The sequence below is a fragment of the Panulirus ornatus genome, chromosome 10, assembly GCF_036320965.1.
Source record: "Panulirus ornatus isolate Po-2019 chromosome 10, ASM3632096v1, whole genome shotgun sequence".
NCBI classification, from domain to species: domain Eukaryota; kingdom Metazoa; phylum Arthropoda; class Malacostraca; order Decapoda; family Palinuridae; genus Panulirus; species Panulirus ornatus.
Genome location: NC_092233.1, coordinates 33,242,781 through 33,256,963, shown reverse-complemented (window position 1 = coordinate 33,256,963; position 14,183 = coordinate 33,242,781). Strand labels below are relative to the sequence as shown.

At 40.9% G+C, this 14,183-nt stretch overlaps 1 protein-coding gene and 1 long non-coding RNA gene across 2 annotated transcripts in view; both read right to left on the bottom strand.

Moving 5' to 3' along the window:
• The window catches only part of LOC139750888 (uncharacterized), a 330,261-nt gene that overhangs the window by 132,460 nt on the left and 183,618 nt on the right, over nt 1–14,183 (bottom strand). The gene's annotated exons all lie outside the window — the stretch shown is intronic.
• The window catches only part of LOC139750703 (uncharacterized), a 231,517-nt gene that overhangs the window by 126,203 nt on the left and 91,131 nt on the right, over nt 1–14,183 (bottom strand). The gene's annotated exons all lie outside the window — the stretch shown is intronic.

The window sequence follows — 14,183 nt, the reverse complement described above, 5'->3', positions numbered from 1 at the left end:
TATTCATTCCCGTTGCCTCCCCGCCACACATGACAAGACAACCCCCTCCCACCGCATGTGCACAAGGTAGCGCTAGGAAAAGACAACAAAGGCCACATTCGTTCACACTCAGTCTCTAGCTGTCATGTATGATGCACCAAAACCAAAGTCCCTTTCCACATCCAGGCCCTACAAAACTTTCCATGGTTTACCCCAGACGCTTCACATGCCCTGGTTCAATCCATTGACAGCACGTCGACCCCGGTGTACCATATCATTCAAATTCACTCTATTTCTTGCACGCCTTTCACCCTCCTGCATGTTCAGGCCCCGATGCGCTCCATCCTTCCACCTCCAATTTGGTCTCCTACTTCTTGTTCCCTCAACCTCTGACACATACGCAGTATTATCTGTAAACAGGGTTGTTACTAGCCATCATTCCTCACCACCACACTCCATCTCTGCACCCCCTTTCCCTAATCTTACTTTCACCACCCTCATCACTCTTATCTATAAATATGTTAAAAAACACACAATGACATCACACAACCTTGCCTCACACCTAAATGGTATCAAAACTTTTGCTCAGCTCTCCATCCACTCTCACATGTGCAGGTGCTACTCTATAGATAGTTTCCACACCATCCAATAGATGTTTTCCTACCACATATATCCTTAACACTCAACTCTGTCATACTCTTTCTCCAGATACATAACAGCTGCATACAACTTTTTTCCTTTTCCTAGATACTTTTCCACTGTTATTTTTACCACATAGATCTGATACACACATTCCTTCTTTTCTTAAAAATCCCCTTGCCCTTCATTTATTCTGAATTCAGTCACTTCCATTACTCCATCAACCAGCACTCTTTCATACATTCTTCCTGGAATACTAACAGATATATTCCCAAATAACTGCTACATACATCCTCAGCACCTTTTCCTTTGAACAAAGGAACAATAATTGCTTTCACCCAATCCTCCGGCACAAACTTCTGCTTCTTTGCTAAATTACATATCAAATGCATTCACTCTAAACATATTTTCTCCTCCATACTTCAGCATTTTAACTGTAATCCAATCCACTCCAGGTGTCTTTCCTACCTTCAGCCACATTATTGCCCCTTTTACTTCCCTTCTTGCTTAAGCCCTTGTATCCTCTTCCCTCCACTCTCTATAACCATGTACGAAACATCTGCTGCCAAACCTTCTCCCACATTCATCATTTCTTCCAAATACTCTTTCCACCTTCCTTGCACTTCCTCCTTTTGATTTAGCAACTCCCCTTCCTTACTTCTCTTTTCACATCAACAATCCCATTCTTACATCCACCTCTTTCCTTTTCACCTCCAAGTATAATTTCTTATTTTCCCCTTAACTTTTTGCTCAACTTTCTTCAAAAAGCTTCATCTACTCTTTCTTTGCTTTCCTCTTACAGCTTCTTAACATTCTGCTTACACTCCTTATCTTTTCCCCTACTCCTTTGCCAGCCTTCTACCAGTATATTCTTTTTGAGCCTTTTTCTTCTCTTCCACAGCATTTCTAATCTCATCCATCCACCATACTTTTCTACTTTTATTCTTGTATCCTACAACCTTGTATCCATTTACTAATTCTGCAACCTTTAACAGTCTTTTTCTAAACATTTTGATACCTCATTCACACATGAAAGCATCCCTACATCTACTGAACTATCATCCAAACTTTCGGTCATCCTCCTCTCATACTCTTCCTTGCATTCCTCCTGATTCTTCATCTCGCTTACCAACACTCTTACCTCTCCATTCTTCCTTAAATCATAACTCCACTTCTCTGTGATCCTCATCCCCCACAAGAACTGTGAAATGATCAGAGACTCCAAAGAACCTTCACACAACTCAAACATCTAACACAGCCTTTCTCAAACTTTCATCCATTGCCACATAGTCAATCAAACCCTTCTGCTTTTCTCTTCCATTGTTTCTCATCTAAGTATACCCATGGATCATCTTGTGCTAAGAAAGGTGTTTGCAAGGAATAAACCCTTCTCAGCAGAGACATCCACAATATAATTTCCATTCTCATTTACTCCAAGGACTGACTCCCCATTTACCAAATATCTCGCCAATTTCAACACATCCCACTTTTGCATTCATATCACCCATTACAACCACCTTTTTCTCCTTCCCAAAACCATTTATGCAGTCATTCAAATTTCTCCACAACCGTTTCCTTTCATCCTTATCTCACACAGTCTTCATATCCATAGGGACGTATACTCACAACCATACAAAATTCATAATTCCAGTCTTTCCTTTCACCCATACTATTCTCGAACCATTCCATCAGCATTCAGTAACATCCTCCCATACTCTTAGTGACAGCACAATTGCACGTCCTTCTTTCCCTCTTCCCAGGTAATCTTCATTCATTCCTGCCCATACCACCACTCTCTTCCATAACTTGCAGTCATCACTTCCATTTTCATTCCATATACCCTGCCCAAGGATATGGGTTTCCCAAATCTCAGCACATCCAAACAATAACTTTTAAATTTTCCACAAGCTCCCTCCTTATACTCTCAGCAGTCATCTTATTTACATTCAGCACCATCACCCTCAATTGCTTGTCCCTTTTACTCCCCGGCATAATTGGTAGACTCTAGAGCCATTCTCAGCCTTTTGCGCCTCACCTTTAACAGGCCACTAACAAAGGGCAACTCCAGGGTAGTGTTTCCCACAGGCAGAGGAATCCCAAACTGTTTGAAAAATTAAGACCCCTGCACCCTTCAGGAATTTGTCTGTATTCAAAAAATTACTACTGCCCTGCTGCAGTTCGGAAACACCTCCCCTTCTGTTCCACCCTCTTTAAGTATGTACAGATGACCCCTAACTTACAGTGCTTCAACTTATGATTTTTCGACTTTATGATGATAAGACATTCAACACTTTATAAAATAGGCTTTAGGTAAGATGATTTTATCCAATGTAGGCTAATGTAAGTGCTCTGAGAACTTTTAAAGCAAGCTAGGCTATGATGCTTGGTAGGTTAGATGTACAGTATTAAATGTATTATTGACTCATGATATTTTCAACTTACGATGGGTTTCTCAGAATGTAACCGCATTGTAAGTTGAGGAGCATCTGTAGCAATGAGGTCACTATCTGACTTCAGAGTGAGACTTGGACCCTCCAGAAAACTGAAATTTTAAATTTTTCCTAACTTCTCGGCCCATTCCGCAGTAGCAGTACCTTCTAACCTCATTGGTTACGATACTACAACTGGATAAACCCTGAATATCCAAAAAGCCAACATCTAAGCAGAGTAGATCCAATATTCCATCAAATCCAGGCATACATACAGTTTTAAAAGTAGGAAAACCTCATATGAAACAATCTTTAAGATTCCCGCAACATATGCCATGTTCTATTTCCTATTGCAAAGAAATTATTTATAATGTCACATCAAGAGAAAAAATTGAGGACCTCATATTTCTTAATCAATGTATAAGAAGTCTGGCAGCAAAGTATCATCTAGCAAAACATACAAAACATTTGAGGGAGAAGGAACTAATAATTCATATAAAACACAATCAGCTGCAGTTCAAAGCTATGATTAATGATATATCTTGCTTCAAATGCATGCCAAAGGAAACAACCATTGCCTAAAACCATAAGACACTGGGTTAAGCATTTCTGAAAGATCCAATCTAACACTTCTCATACCTTATGACCAAGCTGCATCTATCTCAAATATTCCAAAATTCCATCCGAGAACTTTTCACACTATATTGCAAGGCAGAATATTTCTTTTACAAAAATGGAATTGGGTATCATAAAAATTATGAACATTCCATCTTTCTATCACCTTAAAGCTATCCCTAAACACAAGGTATGGACCAAGTGTGTGGAACCTCTTGGTTCACTCAACCCATGTATACAATGTTTCCACACTAGTATGAGCACTTTCAATTTAAACTTTGCTTATTTTTATTCATATTTATCATACTTTGCCACTGTTTCCCGCGTTAGTGAGGTAGCGCAAGGAAACAGACAAAAGAATGGCCCAACTCACCCACATACACATGTACATACATACATGTCTGCACACACACATATACATACCTATACATTTCAATGTATACATATATAAATACATACACAGACATATACATATATACAAATGTACATAATTCATACTTGCTGCCTTTATTCATTCCCGTCGTCACCCCGCCACACATGAAATGATAACCCCCTCCCCCGCATGTGAGCGAAGTAGAGCTAGGAAAAGACAACAAAAGCAACATTCGTTCACACTCAGTCTCTGGCTGTCATGTATAATGCACCGAAACCATAGCTCCTTTTCCACATCCAAGCCCTACAAAACTTTTCATGGTTTACCCCAGACACTTCACATGCCCTGGTTCAATCCATTGACAGCACATCGACCCCGGTATACCACATCATTCCAATTCACTCTATTCCTTGCGTGCCTTTCACCCTCCTGCATGTTCAGACCCCGATCGCTCAAAATCCTTTTCACTCCATCTTTCCACCTCCAATTTAGTCTCCCACTTCTCCTCGTTCCCTCCACCTCTGACACATATATCCTCTTTGTTAATCTTTCCTCATTCATTCTCTCCATTTGACCAAACCATTTCGATACATCCTCTTCTGCTCTCTCAATCACACTCTTTTTATTACCACACATCACTCTTACTCTTTCATTGCTTACTCAATCAAACCACCTCATGCCACAAATTGTCCTCAAACGCTTCATTTCCAACACATCCATCCTCCTCCGCACAAGCCCATGCCTCGCATCCATATAACATTGTTGGAACCACTATTACTTCAAACATACCTATTTTTGCTTTCCGAGATAATGTTCTTGCCTTCCACACATTCTTCAATGCTCCCAGAACTTTCATCCCCTCCCCAACACTGTGACTCACTTCTGCTTCCATGGTTCCATCTGCTGCCAAATCCACTCCCAGATATCTAAAATATTTCACTTCCTCCAGTTTTTCTATACTCAAACTTACTTCCCAATTGACTTGTCCCTCAACCCTACTGTACCTAATAACCTTGCTCTTATTCACATTTACTCTCATCTTTCTTCTTTCACACAATTTACCAAACTCATTCACCACCTTCTGCAGTTTCTCACCCGAATCAGCCACCAGTGCTGCATCATCAGCGAACAACAACCGACTCACTTCCCAAGCTCTCTCATCCACAACAGACTGCATACTTGCCCCTCTCTCCAAAACTCTTGCATTCACCTACCTAACAACCCCATCCATAAACAAATTAAACAACCATGGAGACATCACGCACCCCTGCCGCAAACTGACATTTACTGAGAACCAATCACTTTCCTTTCTTCTTACTCATACACATACCTTACATCCTTGATAAAAACTTTTCGCTGCTTCTAGCAACTTGCCTCCCACACCATACACTCTTAATACCTTCCATAGAGCATCTCTATCAACTCTATCATACGCCTTCTCCAGGTCAATAAATGCTACATACAAATCCATTTGTTTTCTAAGTATTTCTCACATACATTCTTCAAAGCATACACCTGATCCACACATCCTCTACCACTTCTGAAGCCATGCTGATCTTCCCAAATCTGATGCTCTGTAGATGCCTTCACCCTCTCAATCAATACCCTCCCATACAATTTCCCAGGAATACTCATCAAACTTATACCTCTGTAATTTGAACACTCACCTTTATCCCCTTTGCCTTTGTACAATGGCACTATGCATGCATTTCGCCAATCCTTAGGCACTTCACCATGAGCCATACAAACATTGAATATCCTCACCAACCAATTAACAACACAGTCATCCCCTTCTTTAATAAATTCCACTGCAACACCATCCAAACCCGCTGCCTTACCGGCTTTCATCTTCTGCAAAGCTTTCACTACCTCGACCAATACAACCTATATCTGCCATTCTATCATCAAACACATTCAACAAACCTTCAAAATACTCACTCCATCTCCTTACCACATCACCACTACATTTTATCAACTCCCCATTAGCCCCCTTTACCCATGTTCCCATTTGTTCTCTTGTCTTATGCACTTTATCTACCTCCTTCCAAAACATCCTTTTTATCTATTTGTTTATCTATTTTGCTTTGTCGCTGTCTCCCGCGTTAGCGAGGTAGCGCAAGGAAACAGATGAAAGAATGGCCCAACCCACCCACATACACATGTATATACATACACGTCCACACACGCAAATATACATACCTATACATCTCAATGTACACATATATATACACACACAGACATATACATATATACACATGTACATAATTCATACTGCCTGCCTTTATTCATTCCCATCGCCACCTCGCCACACATGGAATAACAACCCACTCCACCCTCATTTGTGCGAGGTAGCGCTAGGAAAGACAACAAAGGCCCCATTCATTCACACTCAGTCTCTAGCTGTCATGTAATAATGCACCAAAACCACAGCTCCCTTTCCACATCCAGGCCCCACAGAACTTTCCATGGTTTACCCCAGACGCTTCACATGCCCTGGTTCAATCCATTGACAGCACGTTGACCCCAGTATACCACATCGATCCAATTCACTCTATTCCTTGCCCTCCTTTCACCCTCCTGTATGTTCAGGCCCCAATCACTCAAAATCTTTTTCACTTCATTTTTCCACCTCCAATTTGGTCTCCCTCTTCTCCTCGTTCCCTCCACCTCTGACACATATATCCTCTTGGTCAATCTTTCCTCACTCATTCTCTCCATGTGCCCAAACCATTTCAAAACACCCTCTTCTGCTCTCTCAACCACACTCTTTTTATTTCCACATATCTCTCTTACCCTTACATTAATTACTCGATCAAACCACCTCCCACCACATATTGTCCTCAAACATCTCATTTCCAGCACATCCACCCTCCTCCGCACAACTCTATCCATAGCCCAAGCCTCGCAGTCATACAACATATTGGGACCACTATTCCTTCAAACATACCCATTTTTGCTTTCCGAGACAATGTTCTCGACTTACAAACATTCTTTAAGGCTCCCAGAATTTTCGCCCCCTCCCCCACACTATGATTCACTTCCGCTTCCATGATTCCATCCGCTGCCAGATCCACTCCCAGATATCTAAAACACTTCACTTCCTCCAGTTTTTCTCCATTCAAACTTACCTCCCAATTGACTTGACCCTCAACCCTACTGTACCTAATAACCTTGCTCTTATTCACATTTACTCTTAACTTTCTTTTTTCACACACTTTACCAAACTCAGTCACCAGCTTCTGCAGTTTCTCACATGAATCAGCCACCAGCACTGTATCATCAGCAAACAGCAACTGACTCACTTCCCAAGCTCTGTCATCCACAACAGACTGCATACTTGCCCCTCTTTCTAAAACTCTTGCATTCACCTCCCTAACAACCCCATCCATAAACAAATTAAACAACCATGGAGACATCACACACCCCTGCCGCAAAGCTACATTCACTGAGAACCAATCACTTTCCTCTCTTCCTACACGTACACATGCCCTACATCCTCGATAAAAACTTTTCACTGCTTCTAACAACTTGCCTCCAACATCATATATTCTTAATACCTTCCACAGAGCATCTCTATCAACTCTATCATATGCCTTCTCCAGATCCATATATGCTACATACAACTCCATTTGCTTTTCTAAGTATTTCTCACATACATTCTTCAAAGCAAACACCTGATCCAGACATCCTCTACCACTTCTGAAACCACACTGCTCTTCCCCAATCTGATGCTCTGTATATGCCTTCACCCTCTCAATCAATACCCTCCCATATAATTTACCAGGCATACTCAACAAACTTATACCACTGTAATTTGAGCACTCACTCTTATCCCCTTTGCCTTTGTACAGTGGCACTATGCAAGCATTCCGCCAATCCTCAGGCACCTCACCATGAATCATACATACATTAAATAATCTTACCAACCAGTCAACAATACAGTCACCCCCTTTTTTATTAAATTCCACTGCAATACCATCCAAGCCCACTGGCTTGCTGGCTTTCATCTTCTGCAAAGCTTTTACTACCTCTTCTCTGTTTACCAAATAATTTTCCCTAACCCTCTCACTCTGCACACCACCTCGACCAAAACACCCTATATCTGCCACTCTATCATCAAACACATTCAACAAACCTTTAAAATACTCACTCCATCTCCTTCTCACATCACCACTACTTGTTATCACCTCCCCATTAGCCACCTTCACTGAAGTTCCCATTTGCTCCCTTATCTTACGCACTTTATTTACCTCCTTCCAAAACATCTTTTTATTCTCCCTAAAATTTAATGATACTCTCTCACCCCAACTCTCATTTGCCCTCTTTTTCACCTCTTGCACCTTTCTCTTGACCTCCTGCCTCTTTCTTTTATACATATCCCACTCATTTGCATTTTTTCCCTGCAAAAATCGTCCAAATGCCTCTCTCTTTTCTTTCACTAATAATCTTACCTCTTCATCCCACCACTCACTACCCTTTCTAATCAACCCACCTCCCACACTTCTCATGCCACAAGCATCTTTTGCGCAAGCCATCACTGCTTCCCTAAATACATCCCATTCCTCCCCCACTACCCTTACCCCCTTTGTTCTCACCTTTTTCCATTCTGTACTCAGTCCCTCCTGGTACTTCCTCACACAAGTCTCCTTCCCAAGCTCACTTACTCTCACCACGCTCTTCACCCCAACATTCTCTCTTCTTTTCTGAAATCCCCTACAAATCTTCACCTTCGCCTCCACAAGATAATGATCAGATATCCCTCCAGTTGCACCTCTCAGCACATTAACATCCAAAAGTCTCTCTTTCGCGTGCCTATCAATTAACACGTAATCCAATAATGCTCTCTGGCTATCTCTCCTACTTACATACGTATACTTATGTATATCTCTCTTTTTAAACCAGGTATTCCCAATCACCAGTCCTTTTTCAGCACCCAAATCTACAAGCTCTTCACCATTTCCATTTACAACACTAAACATTCCATGTACACCAATTATTCCCTCAACTGCCACATTACTCACCTTTGCATTCAAATCACCCATCACTATAACCCAGTCTCGTGCATCAAAACAGCTAACACACTCACTCAGCTGCTCCCAAAACACTTGCCTCCCATGATCTTTCTTCTCATGCCCAGATGCATAGGCACCAATAATCACCCATCTCTCTACATCCACTTTCAGTTTTACCCATATCAGTCCAGAGTTTACTTTCCTACACTCTATCACATACTCCTACAACTCCTGTTTCAGTAGTGCTACTCCTTTCTTTGCTCTTGTCCTCTCACCAACCCCTGACTTTACTCCCAAAACATTCCCAAACCACTCTTCCCCTTTACCCTTGAGTTTTGTTCCACTCAGAGCCAAATCATCCTGGTTCCTTTCCTCAAACATACTACCTATCTTTTTCTCATCTTGGTTACATCCACACACATTTAGACACCCCAATCTGAGCCTTTGTACACAAAATTAATTTGCTAAACACTTCTAACATCTCCATACTAATACTTTTGCTTGAATCACACACAAAATAATGCCATAATTGCATCTGTCCATCTCTTCATAATGAAACACTTTCAGCAAGATCTATCTATCTATATTTCCAACACTTGCTCCCACAGGACCTCCCATCAAGGGAGTGGACATAGCAAAACTTTCCACATATCTTTGTCCTTACATGCCATCCTCGCATACACCATTTCAGGCATTCTTCCGCCATTCCTCTCAATCCAGCTCTCTTCCATTCTATTTCCCTATGTCACAGAAGGCCTTCCTCTAACATCAATTCATTTAATCATACAATCATACACTCTCATGGCCTTCCTCTCATCAATTCATTTAATCATACTATCATACACTCTCATGGCCTTCCTCTCATCAATTCATTTAATCAAACTATCATACACTCTACTTGAAAACTTCCCATCTACCATTCTTTCTATATGCCTAAACCTCCTCGAAGTTTTATGTTTCACCCTCTCTGCCACTCCCCAATTCATTACCTTTGCATCATCTGCCATACCAAATCTCTCACACACCCTATCATTACTTTCTTCATTCTATCTACTCATACCAAATGTTCCTTTCAAATAAATAATTTCTATAGCCAGGATTCTTGAACTCTGTGACTCATCCAATGTCTATGTTTCTGCTGCATAAGTCAGGATTGAGAGGACTATGCTGTCCTTAATCCCTTCATAGATTCCTTTCTTAAACCTCTACTCTTCATCATTCTATTAAGGGACTCAATCACTCTTCCACCCTGTGCTGCTTTCTCCCTTGTCTTTCCTTACATTTCACCAAACTGACCCAAGATAAATCCTAAATACTTAAATTCTCTCGCCTCTTCCAACCCTTCTACCCCATATCTATAACACAGGTTAGTACACTTTCTTCTCTCACCATTTAGGGCTTTGCAAAATCCATATTTTCACTCTGTTTCCTTTCAAACACCATTACTTTACTTTCACTCACAATGACCTTCAATCAACCATGCTTTCTTTACTTTCACCCCTATTTACCTACAAACTGCGTATGCTTACTCACACCATAAAACACTCTTACAACTTTCTGTTACTCCTCTTCATTCTCAGCAAGCAACACAGTATCATCTGCAAGGTGCTTGTCACTAGCCACCATACCTCACCACCACACTCCATCTCCACACCCCCCTTCCCTAGTTTTGCTTTCATTCCTCATATATATGTTATAAAGCCACAGTGAAGCACACAGCCCTGCCCCATACCCACATGTATACTAACACTTTTGCTCAACTCTCCATCTATTCTTACACACACATTTCCTCCTTTTTGAATAACAAAAAAAAACAGAAAATACTGATCTATTAAACACCTCAAATTCTAACTAAAGGACATATGGTACATCTTCCAGCTAGACAAACAAAGCAAAGAAATCAATTTCACTAAAATGTTCTTTCTGACTCAAAAACTGTTAACCTATCATCTTTAACAATGGTCCCCTTCAAAAGGGGTGAATCAAGCATATTTAGCCTCTAGGCTCACATATATCCATCCTCAACTCAGGTCCAGAAAGCTAACATGATACAAGCACTTTCAAGCACATTAAAGTCTTTATTTTTCATTTTGGTTATTTAAGTTAATTTAGCAAGGGAGACTGAAGCCTTCATTCAATTCTCTTTCTTTCTTTCTTTTAAACTATTCGCCATTTCCCGCATTAGCGAGGTAGCATTAAGAACAGAGGACTGGGCCTTTGAGGGAATACCCTCACCTGGCCCAATTCTCTGTTCCTTCTTTTGGGAAAAAAAAAAAAAAAAAAAAAAAAAAAAAGAGAGAGGGGAGGATTTCCAGCCCCCCGCTCCCTCCCCTTTTAGTCGCCTTCTACGACACGCAGGGAATACGTGGGAAGTATTCTTAATCCCCTATCCCCAGGGATAAAATTCTCTATCTTCATATATATATCAGATCCACAGCACCAGATCAAAAATCATTCCTCTGGCATTCTTATTGGGAAATTCTTGTGCCTTCAACTATACTGCTATTATCTTCATATTTTCCACATATTCATACCAAACTAATAAACTTTCACCAGCACACTTGTCTAATGATTCATTTTTCTCATCTTACTCTGCTTTCTAATATCAATTATGCAGGCTGCCCATCTCTTTTTTTTTTTTTTTTTTTTTTTTTATACTTTGTCGCTGTCTCCCGCGTTTGCGAGGTAGCGCAAGGAAACAGACGAAAGAAATGGCCCAACCCCCCCCCCCCATACACATGTACATACACACGTCCACACACGCAAATATACATACCTACACAGCTTTCCATGGTTTACCCCAGACGCTTCACATGCCTTGATTCAATCCACTGACAGCACGTCAACCCCGGTATACCACATCGCTCCAATTCACTCTATTCCTTGCCCTCCTTTCACCCTCCTGCATGTTCAGGCCCCGATCACACAAAATCTTTTTCACTCCATCTTTCCACCTCCAATTTGGTCTCCCTCTTCTCCTCGTTCCCTCCACCTCCGACACATATATCCTCTTGGTCAATCTTTCCTCACTCATTCTCTCCATGTGCCCAAACCATTTCAAAACACCCTCTTCTGCTCTCTCAACCACGCTCTTTTTATTTCCACACATCTCTCTTACCCTTACGTTACTTACTCGATCAAACCACCTCACACCACACATTGTCCTCAAACATCTCATTTCCAGCACATCCATCCTCCTGCGCACAACTCTATCCATAGCCCACGCCTCGCAACCATACAACATTGTTGGAACCACTATTCATTCAAACATACCCATTTTTGCTTTCCGAGATAATGTTCTCGACTTCCACACATTTTTCAAGGCTCCCAAAATTTTCGCCCCCTCCCCCACCCTATGATCCACTTCCGCTTCCATGGTTCCATCCGCTGACAGATCCACTCCCAGATATCTAAAACACTTCACTTCCTCCAGTTTTTCTCCATTCAAACTCACCTCCCAATTGACTTGACCCTCAACCCTACTGTACCTAATAACCTTGCTCTTATTCACATTTACTCTTAACTTTCTTCTTCCACACACTTTACCAAACTCAGTCACCAGCTTCTGCAGTTTCTCACATGAATCAGCCACCAGCGCTGTATCATCAGCGAACAACAACTGACTCACTTCCCAAGCTCTCTCATCCCCAACAGACTTCATACTTGCCCCTCTTTCCAGGACTCTTGCATTTACCTCCCTAACAACCCCATCCATAAACAAATTAAACAACCATGGAGACATCACACACCCCTGCCGCAAACCTACATTCACTGAGAACCAATCACTTTCCTCTCTTCCTACACGTACACATGCCTTACATCCTAGATAAAAACTTTTCACTGCTTCTAACAACTTGCCTCCCACACCATATATTCTTAATACCTTCCACAGAGCATCTCTATCAACTCTATCATATGCCTTCTCCAGATCCATAAATGCTACATACAAATCCATTTGCTTTTCTAAGTATTTCTCACATACATTCTTCAAAGCAAACACCTGATCCACACATCCTCTACCACTTCTGAAACCGCACTGCTCTTCCCCAATCTGATGCTCTGTACATGCCTTCACCCTCTCAATCAATACCCTCCCATATAATTTACCAGGAATACTCAACAAACTTATACCTCTGTAATTTGAGCACTCATTCTTATCCCCTTTGCCTTTGTACAATGGCACTATGCACGCATTCCGCCAATCCTCAGGCACCTCACCATGAGTCATACATACATTAAATAACCTTACCAACCAGTCAACAACTCTATTGCTCTATTTTCTTTCTTATCCTGACCATAGAAATAGGGTTACGCTTCAATAAATCTGAGTCAGAACAAGCAATTCATTATACCCATTCATCATTTTAATTCTTCCCAATGACCACAGCTTTTAATGCATCTCCAATTTCTCTTCAGTGCAAAATTCTACTCTCAACTTCAACCTTGCCATGAAATTCATCTACATCTTTGCTTATCACCATTCAGATAGATAATACATTGTACATTGTAAAACCTATCTGTCAAAACCTAGAATCTTACTTTCAAATATATTTACTTACAACATCCTTCTTTTAGAAACATCATCAAAACAACCTACCATGATATACTGCACTTCTAATTCAGCAAACTGGGCAACATTATCCACATGTTACATTGGTAGCTTCCATTTTCTTTCTCCACAATTCAACAATATATTGCTATCTTTAAGCACATTTGTTAAGGCACAAAAAAATCGACTAATCCTTCCCTGTTAATCAAATGAAGAAAAAAAGCTTATTTCAACTTATTTCTTTTTACATTCTTGCCTTTTCCACCAAGAAAGGTAGTGTCATGAAAAGACAACTGACCCTCTAAGAAAAATTCATCACTAAGCTCCTTCATATCTTCTATACAGAACTGTCTAAAGCTCTGTAGGACATTATTCTAACCATTTTTCCTCAAGGTAATAGAGGATGCATTTGCCAGGTTTCTAATTTCAGATACTTGCAAAACAAGAGGGAAGGAATTTTGGCCCCCTACTTCAGCCCATCAAAGTCACCCTTTGGAAAAAGATATGTTAGAAGCATTCTTTCTCCCCTTTTGCCAGAAATAATCTAAACATAATATTACCTTTAAAAGAATCCAGTTTCATCTTAC